Below are 13,894 nucleotides of genomic sequence, written 5' to 3'. Positions count from 1 at the left end.
CTCTTGGGAATCCAGCCCAGCGCTGAACAGTCTAGGGTTGGTTAGTCATTATGGCAGGGGACCCCTGCCGCGTGTCCCCCTGCTATAGTGCCGCCAACCCTGGCTAGTTTGCCTAGTGCTGGTAAAGTGAAAATCAGGGGGACCCCACACAAAATTTTTCCCCGATTTCATGGGACCAGCAGTAGTCAGGCAGCACTAGGGTTAAGCTGGAACAGCGGGGGGGACCCCACGCTTTTTTTCTTTTACATTGCCGGAGCTCCAGCAGCTGTATGACAGGTCAGTGTAACAGTGATGTGTTTACAACTCACTGATACAACACAGGAGAGTTTGCCAAACAAAGGAGCGTTAGCTAATCTCGGGAGTGTTTACATCGCACAAAATTGCCAGAGATGACCAGCGATTTTGAACATCAGTGTCAAAATCGCAGCTTGATACATTTCTGTTTTTTTTTACTAAACACGCGGGTAAACACCAGCGATTTGCCGTGATTTTAACACGCTGGCAAACTCGCACTTTAAAACATTTACCCCCATGTCAGTGAATAAACAAACTTCTAGGTATTGCAGAATAGCAGGTAAATGATAATGCAAGCAACTCTGCAGGTAACATAGCTGAAGCAAGATAAACGGCATGAGCCAGGAACACTCAGAAACTATAAATTTTGCTGTATGTCCAGGCAAAGGCAGATAATAGGATATATATATAGGAGAGAATTAGGCGTGACTGATTAACATACTGCAGCTAGTTAACCCCCTGGTAATTAGAAGAGAAAGACAGAATAGCAGCATCTCTGGTGGTTCACAGGTACTGCATGATAAACATAAATAATAGAGTCCAATATAGTCCAGAGGCAGGAGCTGCCGAGATGAAACAGCATCCTGAGACAATACTGCAGAAGAAGGGAGGCAGATCTTAACACCTGTGTCCTGTTCCAGTCTGACTTCTTCGTATTGACCCCTGCTTGATCCTTGGCTACGCTGCTTATCTTCTGACCCAGACCCAGGCCCCATTTTTGACTACGTTCCAGATCATTTCCTGGTACCATCATTGCTCTCTTGGTTTTTGACTCTTTGATTTGTTTGCTCCTGCTCTATCCTGACACCCACAGATCGATCCAGTGCCTCATGCTTCCTGACAAGACCTCGAGTCCTGTCTATCATGGTTCATCCGGTGCATCATGCCTCCTGAGTAAACCAGGTATCCTGCCATCTGTGGTTATCCAGTACCTTGTGCCTCCTGAGTAAACCAGGTATCTTGCCATCTGTGATTTCCCCAGTGCCTTGTGCCTCCTGAGTCTAGCAGATATCCTGACACCATGGTACATCCTGTGTCTTCAGTCTTCTCCAGCCTCTGAGCTAGGTCTGCTATTTGGCTACTCAGTACTGCCTCTACAAACTGTTTTACCAATTGGGACTTCCAGAGTTATTCAGCCATATTGCCAATCCTTCTGTTGTATCTGTTGCCTAGAACTGTGTTGCCATTTTCATTTACTGCACCATTCTCTAGAGTTCATGTTTGAAATCCTGACACAGGCACAAAAACTTCACAAATTCATTTCATATGTGACTGTTACCTTCAGAACTTGAAGCGCTATTTTTATGCCTTGGAGCTTGCACCATGGCTTCCTTTAACGACTGAAATGCCAGCTCACAAGTGGGTTTCCAGTCAACTACTTTGGGGAGTTTCTTCTTAGTTAGATCTGTCAGGGACTTTGCTACAGTGCTAAAGTCTGGAACCAGACGTCTGTAGTATCCTGAGGTCCCTAAGAAGGCCAGTACTTGTCTTTGGGTTGTGGGCTTGGGCCAGTCTCAGATTGCCTCTACCTTAGCTGGTTCTGGCTTAACCCTTCCTCCCCCCACACAATGACTCAGGTACTGCACCTCTGACAACCCCATTTGACAATTGTCTGGTCTGTTGGTCGGGCCTGCCCATTGAATTTTCATCAACACTTGCCTTACATGTTAGAGATGATCCTCCCAGGATTTACTGAAAATAGCAATGTCATCCAAGTACGCCTGAGCAAAGCCTTTACACCCTTCCAGCAGGTAATCAACCACAAGCTGGAAGGTGGTCGATGCATTCTTCATCCAAAATGGCATGGACTTAAACTCGAACAGGCCAAATATCTCTTGCTCAAGTGAAAGGAGGAAATATATTTTGCTCCAGCTAACTTGTCTAACAGAGCGTCAATCCGGGGCAGAGGATAGGTCACCTCAAGGGTTTAAACACTTATCCTGCGGGGTACACACATTGCCACTTTAAATTAACATTAATGTATGGCGCCTTGACATGAAAGTGAAGGTTCGGACAGCTGCCTCATCAGAATGACTGCCTGTCTGCATGCGCTGCCGTCGTAAAGCTGGATCTTCGGTTTCCAGGTAAGTCTCATTATATTGGATTCGTTTTTTCCTGGAATTGGAATTTTGGTGTAGGTCTGAAGCATGTTGGGGTTCTCGTCCCCGCTAATACGTACCCAACCCCAACCAGCGGTAGTCTAAGCAAAACTGCGTTGTCTTGTCCTTCTTGGGAACCAATACATTGGAGGACACCCATGGACTATGCGATGGCTGGATCACCTCTAGCTCAAGCATTTCCTGCACCTCCTTGTATATATTTTTCTTGGCCTCTGGTGAGACCCGATAAGCAGGTTGCCTAACTGGCCTATTCTCACCAGTGTCCACATTGTGCATCACCAAGGAAGTCTGACCGGGCTTCCAACTGAACTGATTCACAATAGGCCACAGCATTGCTTCAATCTGCTCCCACTTGCGGGCACTCAACTACTCATCCCAGCCCACTTCCTCTATACCACCTTCACATCTGGCATCTGGTAAGCAGCAAACCGCTGCTACCGACTCCACACGCTGGTGGTATGCCTTCAATATATTTCCGTGGTAGGCCCGCTGCCACCTACCATCGCTATCAAATGGCACCACGTAAGTGATGTCACTCAGGTGTAATGAGACCATGTACGGTCAAGCCCATGCAGCCTGGAGCTTGTTCTGGCGCATGGACATCAGAACAAGGACATTCTGCTCTACCTCGAACACTCTGGCATGCGCGCCCTGGTCATACTAAGCCTTCTGTTTTGCCTGTGCTTTTGCTAGGTTAGCCTTCGCAAGCCCCATGAGATTCTCTAACCGATCTCTGAGCTTCAACACATATTCCACCACAGTGACATCCTGGGTGGGTAGCTCCCCTTCCCAAGACTCCCGGAACAGGTCAAGAGGTCCATGGACTCTGCGGCCATATAGTAGTTCAAAGGGGGAAGAAACTGGTAGACTCCTGAACAACCTCCCCATAAGCAAACAGGAGGTGCTGCAGGTAGCGTTCCCAGTCCCCCCCCCTCCGAAGTTACAAATGCCTGTAGCATGTGCTTCAGAGTGCCATTGAGCCGCTTGCACAGTCCGTTATTCTGGGGATGGTAGGGGTCAGTAGAGAATTTCCGCACTCAGCACTTTTCCCAGAGACACTGGACCAGTTCACTCATGAACTGTGTCCCTTGATCGGTTAGGATCTCACTAGGGTACCTTACTCTACTAAATACTCCTAGCAACACATCAGCTACCTTTTCCGCATTTATGAAGGACAGAGCTACAGCCTCTGGATATCAGGTAGCATAGTCTACCACGGTGAGGATGTATCTGTTCCCCGATCTACTGGGCACAGGCAGGTGACCTACTATATCCACAGCTGCTCGCTGAAAAGGTTCCCTAACTATTGGCAAGGACCAGAGGGGAGTACGAGCACTGGGGTGCCTAAGATGCTGACTCACTTCACAAGATTTACAGTAGGCACGGACTTTATTCAACATTCCAGGCCAGAAAAAGTTCTCTGTCAGGCGCTTCAGTGTTCGGTCTCTTCCCTGGTGTCCCCCCATAGGGATTTCATGGGCAACTGACATCTGTTGCACACGAAATCCCAGTGGTACCACCAGTTGAACTTGTTCATGGACTGGTCTATCCCAATCTACCTTACTAGCTACACGGTACAACAACCCTTTATGCCAGCACACTCCCCACCTCCATCGCTGGAAGGCTGCCGCCAGCCTGGCGCCTCATGCCTTCCAGTGAGGGATCAGACAGCTGAGCTTCCCTGAACTCTTCCCTGCTGCCCTCACTTTCATCTAAGTCAGGATACTCTGCAGGGGGGTCTAGGTTGGGTTTACTAGGGTCAGTCAAAATGGGGTCAGTCAAAGGGGGGTCACTGTGGTCTGCTATACTCACCGCTGGAGATAGCATACTGCTAGGGACAGGAGCATCACTGGGCACCCCCAGAAGATCAGGTTGGCAAAAGACAACATCCTCTGCATTGCTAGGGGACGTAGTTCTTCCAGATGCAAAGGGCTGTTTCCTGAAGAAATAGCAGATGTTATCTTTTCCTCTGGGCTGGCTGAAGCTGTGGTTGCTGGTGATGACAGTTGACTGGCAGCTGTGGTCTTTTCCTCTGGGCTGGGTTGTGCAGGTGTAAATCCTGAAGACTGTAGTTTAGCAGCTAGGTAATAGATTTGAGAAATGCGGTCACAATTCCACCCTCAATATCGTTGTTCAAGATCACATCAGTTGGGCGGCCATTTATAATGGCAACATCTCGCAACTCTCAGCCATCTCCCCAGTCCAGATACACCCTTTCTACGGTCACTTCCTTCTCCAGTCCATCTGCCATGGTAACTTTGGCAGTGCAATCCTGCAATACTGCAGCAGGATCAATAAGATGGGGGACAACTACAGTTATGGATGCCCCTGAGTCTTTCAGTTCTTCTCCCTGCATGGGTACCACTTGGACTGGCTGCAGGTTCCTCTACACGTTTTTGTTGGGTCTTTTGACCACACAGGTGACTCTTTCCAACTGAGTCACCTTCAGGAACGCCACACTCCATTGGGCTGGCAGGGGTGGAAACAGTCTCTAATGGCTCACCTTTACCAGTTAACCAAGTCAGCCGGCCCCAGGACTCAGATTAGGGGCACGAGTCTGGGGTACTGGGGCTGTGGGACAGTCCATCCTTAAATGACCGTTTTTTCGCACAGTTGTAGCACTTCTTCTCCAGCCTGGGCTCCGGTGGTCTCTCATAACTCCCAGGGTCAGGACGGGGCGGTGGCTGGCGAATGGTACCCGAAGGGTTAGGTACTTGCTTTTGGGGGTGAGTGAAGAGGGGTGTCCCCATGATTGTACAGTCCTTTGGGGTTGGCTATTAACCTGGCGCTTCTGCCAGTGTGGCCTCACTGCAACAGACTGATCTGCCAACTGGACGCTTTTTCCAGGGTTGCTGGGCTACGGTCCAATACCCACTTCTTCACCTCCAGTGCACACCGGCGCTGAAATTTCTCTCTGCAAATTAAGTCCACTAATTCTTCCCAGGCGTCAGATCCATTAATCCATCTTATTGCCAACTACCGCAACTAGTTGGCAAATTCCTCATGACTGATATGGGTTCTTTTATCCAAGTCCCGAAACTTCTGAAGGTAGGTCTCCAGGGAAATAACATAGCGCTTAAGGAGGGCTCGTTTTGCCACATCATAGTCTGCACAATCCTCTGGGGCCACTCCGCGATAAGCTTCCACTGCATGACCTTGTAGTGTGGGAACCAGATATTTTACCCACTCCTGTTAGGACTAGTCATGAAGGCTACAAGACATTTCGAACACCTGCAAATGTCCATCAATTTCTCCAACAGTGTCATCAAATTTGATAAAGTGGAGAGAGCCCAATCTGGGCGCAGCAGATGACTGTTCACGGGCCGCTGCAGGAGGCGTGCCTACCGATTGCCCCACAATGCTGATGATAAGCAACCGCTCCGACTCAGTTGTTTTGTCTCCCAGGGACCCCAGCTGCTGCATTAGTACAGAAACGTTACCCTCATCACCCTGTTGAACTTGCATCACTGGTTTACACTGCGGGGGGTGATTGTCGCTGGAAACAGGTGCTGTGTTCTGCGTTGTTTTTGCAGGTACCTCTAGGTTTGGACTTATTGTCTCCTGTCACTGTCGCAGTCGGCTTCCTCGTCTGCTAACCTGTACTGCGCATCCTAGGCCTCAGTGCCTTTTTCATTTTGCTCCTTGTCGCTTGCTGCATAAGGAATTTCTAACTTTTTTGCTTGGCACAGTATCTCAAGATCCAACTTGGACATTTTACTGTATTTAGACATCCTGTGATTTCTCCTGGCTGCAGATATTTCTTTCCTGAAAAACTCGGCTCTTCTGACTGGTGCACGAAAAACCGCCTGGGGTTATCCCACTGCTTGCCACCAGAAATCTGTGACAGGATGGACCGCCTATGCCACCCTGTCTGTTGTTGCTGGGAGCTGGCCGGGCTTACTTTGCCACCATTCCCTTTCATTATTCCAAATGCGCCCTCTAACCGCAGTAGGATGGGCTTACAAATGCTGCCACCACTGGACTCCTTACCGGCATCCAGGTTCCTTTTGGGTAACTGTCACTGCTAGGGTATCCTCTCGCTGGTACACCTGGGCTGTTACCCCTGACCGCTTACTATGAATCAGGGTTGCTATGGATGGATCTCCCCTGGCCTATCACACTGGCCATAGCTGCTGAGTAGTGGGCAGAGCGGTGACGCTGGGAAGCTGGGTCCAAACCTCAGCCAGCCAGAAATGGATTAGATTTTGAGTCTGATCTGTAGGTCACAGGATTTTCAGCATGAAAGACGTTTTCGAGCAGGTCTTTGAAGCAAGTGATGTTTATTTGCAGTCACACTGATTGAAGATACCAGTGATCAGGTCAGATGGAACAAGAATGATGATACATTTCAGTGTACAAGGTCTCTCTTTTTATACAGTTTGGACACAGCCTCACAGGGTAAGCCAGCCCCCTGAGGTCTGAGTTATTTTTAGTATCAGAATACGATATATGTTTCCCAAACATGGATTTACATGCAATGCAAAGCTAACAATATTTACACTACTCTGCTATGTGCTAAAACTTGATGCTTGCATTAACTGAAATGCAGCCACTCCAGACAGCCAGGCAGCAGCCCCCTGCTGGGCATACAGGCTAAACGGGTGTTTGTCACTTCACATAAAGACTTACTAAGCATTTACTGCTATCAGCAAACAGACTTCCTCTAGCAAAGTTACAAACCCAAATAATGACACTTCCATACAAAACACATCCCAATGTAACACAATAAGTGCATATCAAATTATATATTTTTGTGTCTGCACCTCCGATTGAAATACATTTCTACAATAAATTATTTCTACATGATCCAGCGACAAATAAGTTATTTATAAGTGAACCAGTCACAATGTACATTAACAATAATCAAAATAATCAGTGATTTCTGACTGTAACAATACATGAATAAACCTATGCGTTGAGATTAATATGTACAACTCAAGGGCAAATGTAGGATTTCTAGAAAGGGGATTTCCATACCATGCTGCAAGAGTGGGCATGACCAGCATGCAAGAGGTATGGCTCTCATTTTAGGCAATACTACAACATTTCCAACCCCTTCCCATATATAGGCATTGCTATGTGCACTACTATTAGGTGCCAGCAGCTCCACCTTCACGAGCAGAGCAGCAGAGCAGTGTGAAGTAGGACATAGCTCCCCACTCTCTCTGCAGTTGGGACAAAGTCCTGACTGAGCGGCACACACCGCACCAGAATTAGAATGGTTTGGGAGACTGTCCTGCTCTCTCCTACCTGTTTTGGTGAGATTTTCTGCAGTGTTATGTTCTATTACTGTAATTATTGCTTTTTGGGAAAGAGAACACACGCATTAAGAAACCCAATTACTGTTCTTCTATTGAAAGTTCTCTGATTTCATTTTATATTTTTTATTATAAGGTTTAATACATTAATAAACACACTAACAGGCTGAGGCTGGAGGATATCCCAGCTTGCACTCAGATGTCTATCAAAATGACTAACCATCTGAATTATGTCTGTCCTGGTGTGTTAGGTTACACTGGTTTATCTTATTGATTTCCATTATTTATTCTTGTTTTTATGCCGTTTAGGAATTTTGTCTGTGTAATTTATAATAAGTTGCACTTATATATATATATATATATATATATATATATATATATATATATATATATATATATATATTATAACAAGTTACACTGTTTGACTGCAACATCTAAAATAACCTGATATTTCCTTCTATATTATCTATTGTTTACAATGTGCAGGTTGTGGGAGTTACTAGGAATGTGTTGTGTCTGGTTGTAGACCAATACCCTGGGTGTTTTAGGAACCTAGCAACACCCCTGGCATAAACAATCAATAAATCACAAAGAACTCGCACTGTCGGTCCACACAATACTTACTTTAAGAGCAAGACTCTTAATATGTGCATCAAGATATTTCCAGAGTCAGTTGTTATTGTGAGTACTGGGTGGTCCACATTTAATGTTCCCTACAATGAGGTAGACATTCCATGTGTGAATACATTGAGCCTGATAAAATTGCTTTTTTCCGATCACAAGCAAATTTATTCAGGGTATTCAGTTACAAACAATGGGCCTCATTCAAGGAACGCAAAGTGACAGTAACGTGCATTTTTTTAAAGCGTACATACATCTGGTATATGCACGTTCATATTCAACAAGGAGCGGATCTGAAGAAACGTCTTTGGTTGAACATGTATTCAAATGTATATGGGCAATATGTTCCTTGATGAATACGGTACTAAGTCAATTACGTGATGTAAAAAGGGGGGAGTAGCAGTCCGTTATTATTTGTCCCTTAGCTAATGCATCGGCAGACATACGTTTGTGTATAATATGCATGTGTATTGCTGATTGACCGTGGGAAATACAGGAGTGCAATTCCTTCCTTACACTCATGTTTTATCATAGGTACTATCATAATTTCATACTAACCCTGTTTATTAATTCTTTCAGTGATGCTGTATGTATGCTGTTTATATGACCCTGATATGAAAAGCATATATGATGCTAGTCGGAGAATGGCTGAGCTGCCATATACTGTGTGAGGAGAGGAAAGCATTATCACCCAGACAAACTGTATCTCGTTTCTCAAACTAATAGGCGTCCCCTCATCACAGACTTAATTCTGATAGAAAATGTGCTGTAGTTAATGCCCAGTCAAAAGGGACAAATGTATTTTATATATTTAATTATGTTCCAAATGTCTGTTCATTATGGTACAAATGTACCTTAGCACATATTTTCTTTACAAAAATAAAACACGTAAATATTTTTATTTAAACAAAACAAATATTTTTTGCAAAATAATAGGTAGAATAAATTTAAAAAAACAAAATAAAAATCAAATTTAATAATCGCAATAATATCTCTCCAAAAGTTTTAGATTTTTTTTTTAAATTTACATTTTTTTAATCAAAACATGGGTGACTGGAGTTGTGATGGAATTTCTTTGTCGGCTAGAAAAAAAGAAAATAAAAAACATTTTACAATCACAATCTTATGTCATTTTTAATCCATATCTTAGCTCTTTGGGTGTACTTTGTGCACACATTTTCTAAGCTCAGTTTTTTTTTAGCTCACAAGTAGTACATTAAGTGAAACATCAAAACCTAGAGCTAGTCAGGAATGTGCGTCACAGAACCTATAAATGGCAGGGATGCTGGTGGCCAATCAGATGGGGTCCTAACATCGCCACAGGAGGCGATTAATTAATTATTGCCACCCGTGCACACACCCCAGCAACCTGCCCTGGTGCTGGGATGCGGCGATTTGACAGGAGCGTCTCTGGCGACTTGGAGAAGCAGCAGGGACGTGGCCAGTGTAAGCAGCCAAGCCGCCACGATTAGCGCGACGACTCGTGACAATCAGTTCCTAATCTACAACCAGGAGATAGTCGCTTGCGACTTCCCAGCATGACGTTTGCTCCAAGCTTTTCGTACCTTTTAAAATTCTACAGGTTATCAATCTAGTGCAATTCAGACAACAGTCACCTACAAATTTGAGAATTTCCAATGTGTTTCATGTCTCTCTGCTAAAGCACAATTATTCTTTTCTAGACATACACCAAATTTTTTTTTCGAGACAATGCGCCTATTTGACAATAAAGCACTTAACAAGGAGCACACCCTTATTAATGGGTGCAATCACTCAAAATTAGTGATGGCTGTTTGTTTTTAAGTTTTTTCTTACTTCATATTTTCTATCTAAAGAGTCTTTTTTTAAGCCTTAAACCATCTGTAAATGGCTTAGGCACATTTTTAAGTAACAGAGTAATTTTACAAAAGACAAACACAGGAGAGATCATAGATATCTCCTGCATTAGACAATGTATAGCACTAAACCTCAGTCCCCTTGATACTCATTGGGGGCTGCGGCCTGGGCATCAGTCATTCTGTCCCATGGGAAGAGCGTTGCAAGAGAGGGATCCCTTTCCAGCAGCCTTTGTGCTCTCCCCTCCATGGCTCAGAGTATGTACAACCTAAGGTCAGACCCCAGAGTTGTTACTATAGTCTAGTCGTTGCTGGGGCAGTCTCGGATGTGCTGTCCCATAATGATTTTTTTAAATGGCTGCAACAATATATCATCCCTTATTGTTGCAATAAGAGATGATAGTTACCGTGGGGGTGATGGAATGCGGCCATTAAAAAATAGGCACCTAAGTCTTCATAAAAGAAATGTGATTAACAATAGTAGTATTTTATACAAAAAAAAATAAATTTTCCTCCAAATTCAGTATTTCACGTATGAAATCATTCCAGTTTGTATAGATATAAATATCCTCCATAGCATATATGTACAAAATATACATATATATACAAAAAGGAAGCCCTGTGTTCTGTAATGGCATGAGGAGTCATGTACAATTGAAATATGAATATTGCATGTTAAAATAACCTTTGAAAGGAGTGAGTGAAAGGTTAAATTAATTAATTTGTCTTGTGAGGGCCTTTTGACAAAGTAATATATAAACAGAGAATGTAAATGTGACGAGCTTATCACAAGGTTCAAAACATTCCACACACACATGGTAATCTGACACATCAGCGAAATATACCATCTATCAACAAGTGACAAAACCTTATAGCAATCTGCATTACCGCTCCCTATAAACCTCTGTTACTGTTACATAGCTTCTTCACATATATGCTACATACAATCTTCCTGGTTGTTGTTAGTTATAAGTCGGCTCAATAAATAAAAGCAAACCAGTACGTAAAACCATCCAAAACAGTTACATCCATCCAAAAAAGTTACAGTTGGGAAAATAAAGCTCTTCCTAATAATATAAAAAATACTAAAAAACATTGGGGAGGAGAAGAAGGTAGAAGAAACAACACTTTTACCAGCAGTTAGTTTCCCAACAGTGCTCCAGCATTCACATTCCACAGTCCGACAACCACATCCCACAGACCACTAGACTCATTCCCTTGGCCTCACTGCACAGAGTTTCACCTTATTAGAAAGAGACTCAGTTGTAGATTTACTAAAGCTTCAAAAAAGAAAAGTGGAGGTGTTGTACATTGCAACCATTCAGATTGCAGCTATCATATATTATAATGTACTAGACAAATGATAGCTAGAATCTGATTGGTTGCTATGGGCAACACCGCCACTAGTGACTCTTCCTTTTTAGAAGCTCAAGTAAATCTACCCTTCAGTCTCATTGCCCAGGTGCTCTGCATAGACCCTTAGCCACATTATATGCCATACCTCCAGAAATAGAAGCATATTCTTCCTAGGATACCTCATTGTGCACACGTATCCATGCACTTTCCTTTGTTCAGACCTTAAATAACATATAAAGACTGTACACACAATAGGTAGCACATAATTACTGTGCATAAATATATATATATATATATATATATATATATATATATGATCTCTCACATTCAATCACTATCCTGCTTATTCCTCACATATTTTTTTAATTATACTTTAACTGCCTAAAAGCTCTATGGCCTAAGGTTTTCATCTACAGAACCCACAGCGCTCCATGGCTACAAACAGAGTACAACAGTGGGCACTCACCAAATGTCACACTGCACCCATTTCAAGGACTGGGCTTTGACTAGCACTTGTATTCAGTGTCGGACTGGAACATGAAGGGCCCACCGTGGAAACCAATGACTGGGACCCACCTAATACCATATAGTGCTGCAAAGGGGGTGCTGGTGCACTCAAGACAGGAGGTTATCATTTTAGACAAATACACAGGCATAACTGTGTGCACTATTGTTAGTTGCATGCAGTTCTGTCTTCACGAGCAGTACAGTGTGAAGCAGGACATACCTCCCAACTGTCCTTGTAGTTGAACCAAATCCTGAATAAGCAAGACAGCCACAAAAATTCGGGACTGCCCCAACATATTCAGGACAGTTGGCAGACTGTCCTAGTCTCTCCTACCTGTTCTTGTCATTTCACCACCTGTGGCTGCTGTCTTAGATCAGTTTCTGCTTGTCTGGATCCCTGGAATGTTGGGGGCCCTATTGAAAAAAAAATGGGTACATGAAATTTAGAAAACTCCAACCATCCCTATACTTAAATCAACAGCACTCACATTTAATAATTAGGCCTCTATCTAGCCCCAACATTAAATTAATAGTATTCCCATTTAATAAATAAACGTATTACTCTCCCTCCAAACAGCCCCAGCAATAAATTAACAGCATTTGCGTTTAATATAACCATTTTATCCCCGGCATTAAACAATTCATATTCACATTTAATATCCCTCCTAACCAAACTCAGCCCCACATTCAATTAATAGCAGCAAACCACCCCATCATTAAATTAAAGGTCCTGTCACCCCATCTTAATTTAATAGGCCACACAATTAAATTAAATAACCCACCAATAAATTAAATTGCCCCACCATCACCCCACAAATAAAATACCACCCATTAAATAATTAGCCCCCACCTAAACTCCACCATTAAATTAATAGCCTACCTCCAACCCATGTACTATTAAGACAACCCCACTCCTTTCCCTCATATCACGCATTATATAAAAAAAAAACACTCCCTCACAGATTATGGCAGCCCCCCTCCCCTGTCACTCACACAGTAAAGCAGGTCCGCCTCCCCTATCACTCACACAAATAGCAGGTCCCCCCTTCCCTGTCACTAGCACATATAGCAGGGCCCCCTCCCCTGTCACACACAAATAGCAGGCCCCCCCTTCCCTGTCACTAGCATAAATAGCAGGGTGCCCCTTCCCTGTCACTAGCACAAATAGCAGGGCCCCCCTTCCCTGTCACTAGCACAAATAGCAGGGCCCCCCTTCCCTGTCACTAGCACAAATAGCAGGGTCCCCTCCACTGTCACTCACACAAATAGCAGGTCCCCCCCTTCCCTGTCACTCACACAAATAGCAGGGCCCCCCCTTCCCTGTCACTCACACAAATAGCAGGGGCCCCCTTCCCTGTCACTCACACAAATAGCAGCCCCCCCTTCCCTTGTCAATCACATACATAGCAGCCCCCTCTCCCCTGTCACTCTCACAAATAGCAGCCCCCCCCTTTCATTCACACTTACCTTACTGCTGGAGCCTCCTCTCTGCGTCGCTCCATGCTCCCTGTGCAATCAAAAGAGAAACAGGAAGTAGCGTGCGTTCCACGGTGGAAATAGAGCTTACGCAAGTAGAGTAGCACATGCGCAATGAACTACGCTACTTGCGTAAGCTCTATTTACAGTATTAAATAGCGTGGGAAAATCACATAATACAGTACATAGACCTTGCGCAATGAACGTAAGTTCATTGGGTACCGGACCTCCTACCAGGTAGGCGGTGTTTGCGGCCGCGGCTCCAGCTTTTTTTCTTTTTCTTCAAGCAAGTCTCAAGAATCGGGGATGTACAAATATGGGGCCCTCCTGGCCTAAGTAAAGAAGACTACAATCAACAAGCGGCCCCTTCTGGGCGAAGCCAAAAAGAGATTTTTCAAGCCAAAACTTTTGGATGGTACAAATACTG

Source organism: Mixophyes fleayi, chromosome 9, assembly GCF_038048845.1.
Source record: "Mixophyes fleayi isolate aMixFle1 chromosome 9, aMixFle1.hap1, whole genome shotgun sequence".
Classification (NCBI taxonomy): Eukaryota; Metazoa; Chordata; class Amphibia; order Anura; family Limnodynastidae; genus Mixophyes; species Mixophyes fleayi.
This window is presented reverse-complemented; position numbering follows the sequence as displayed.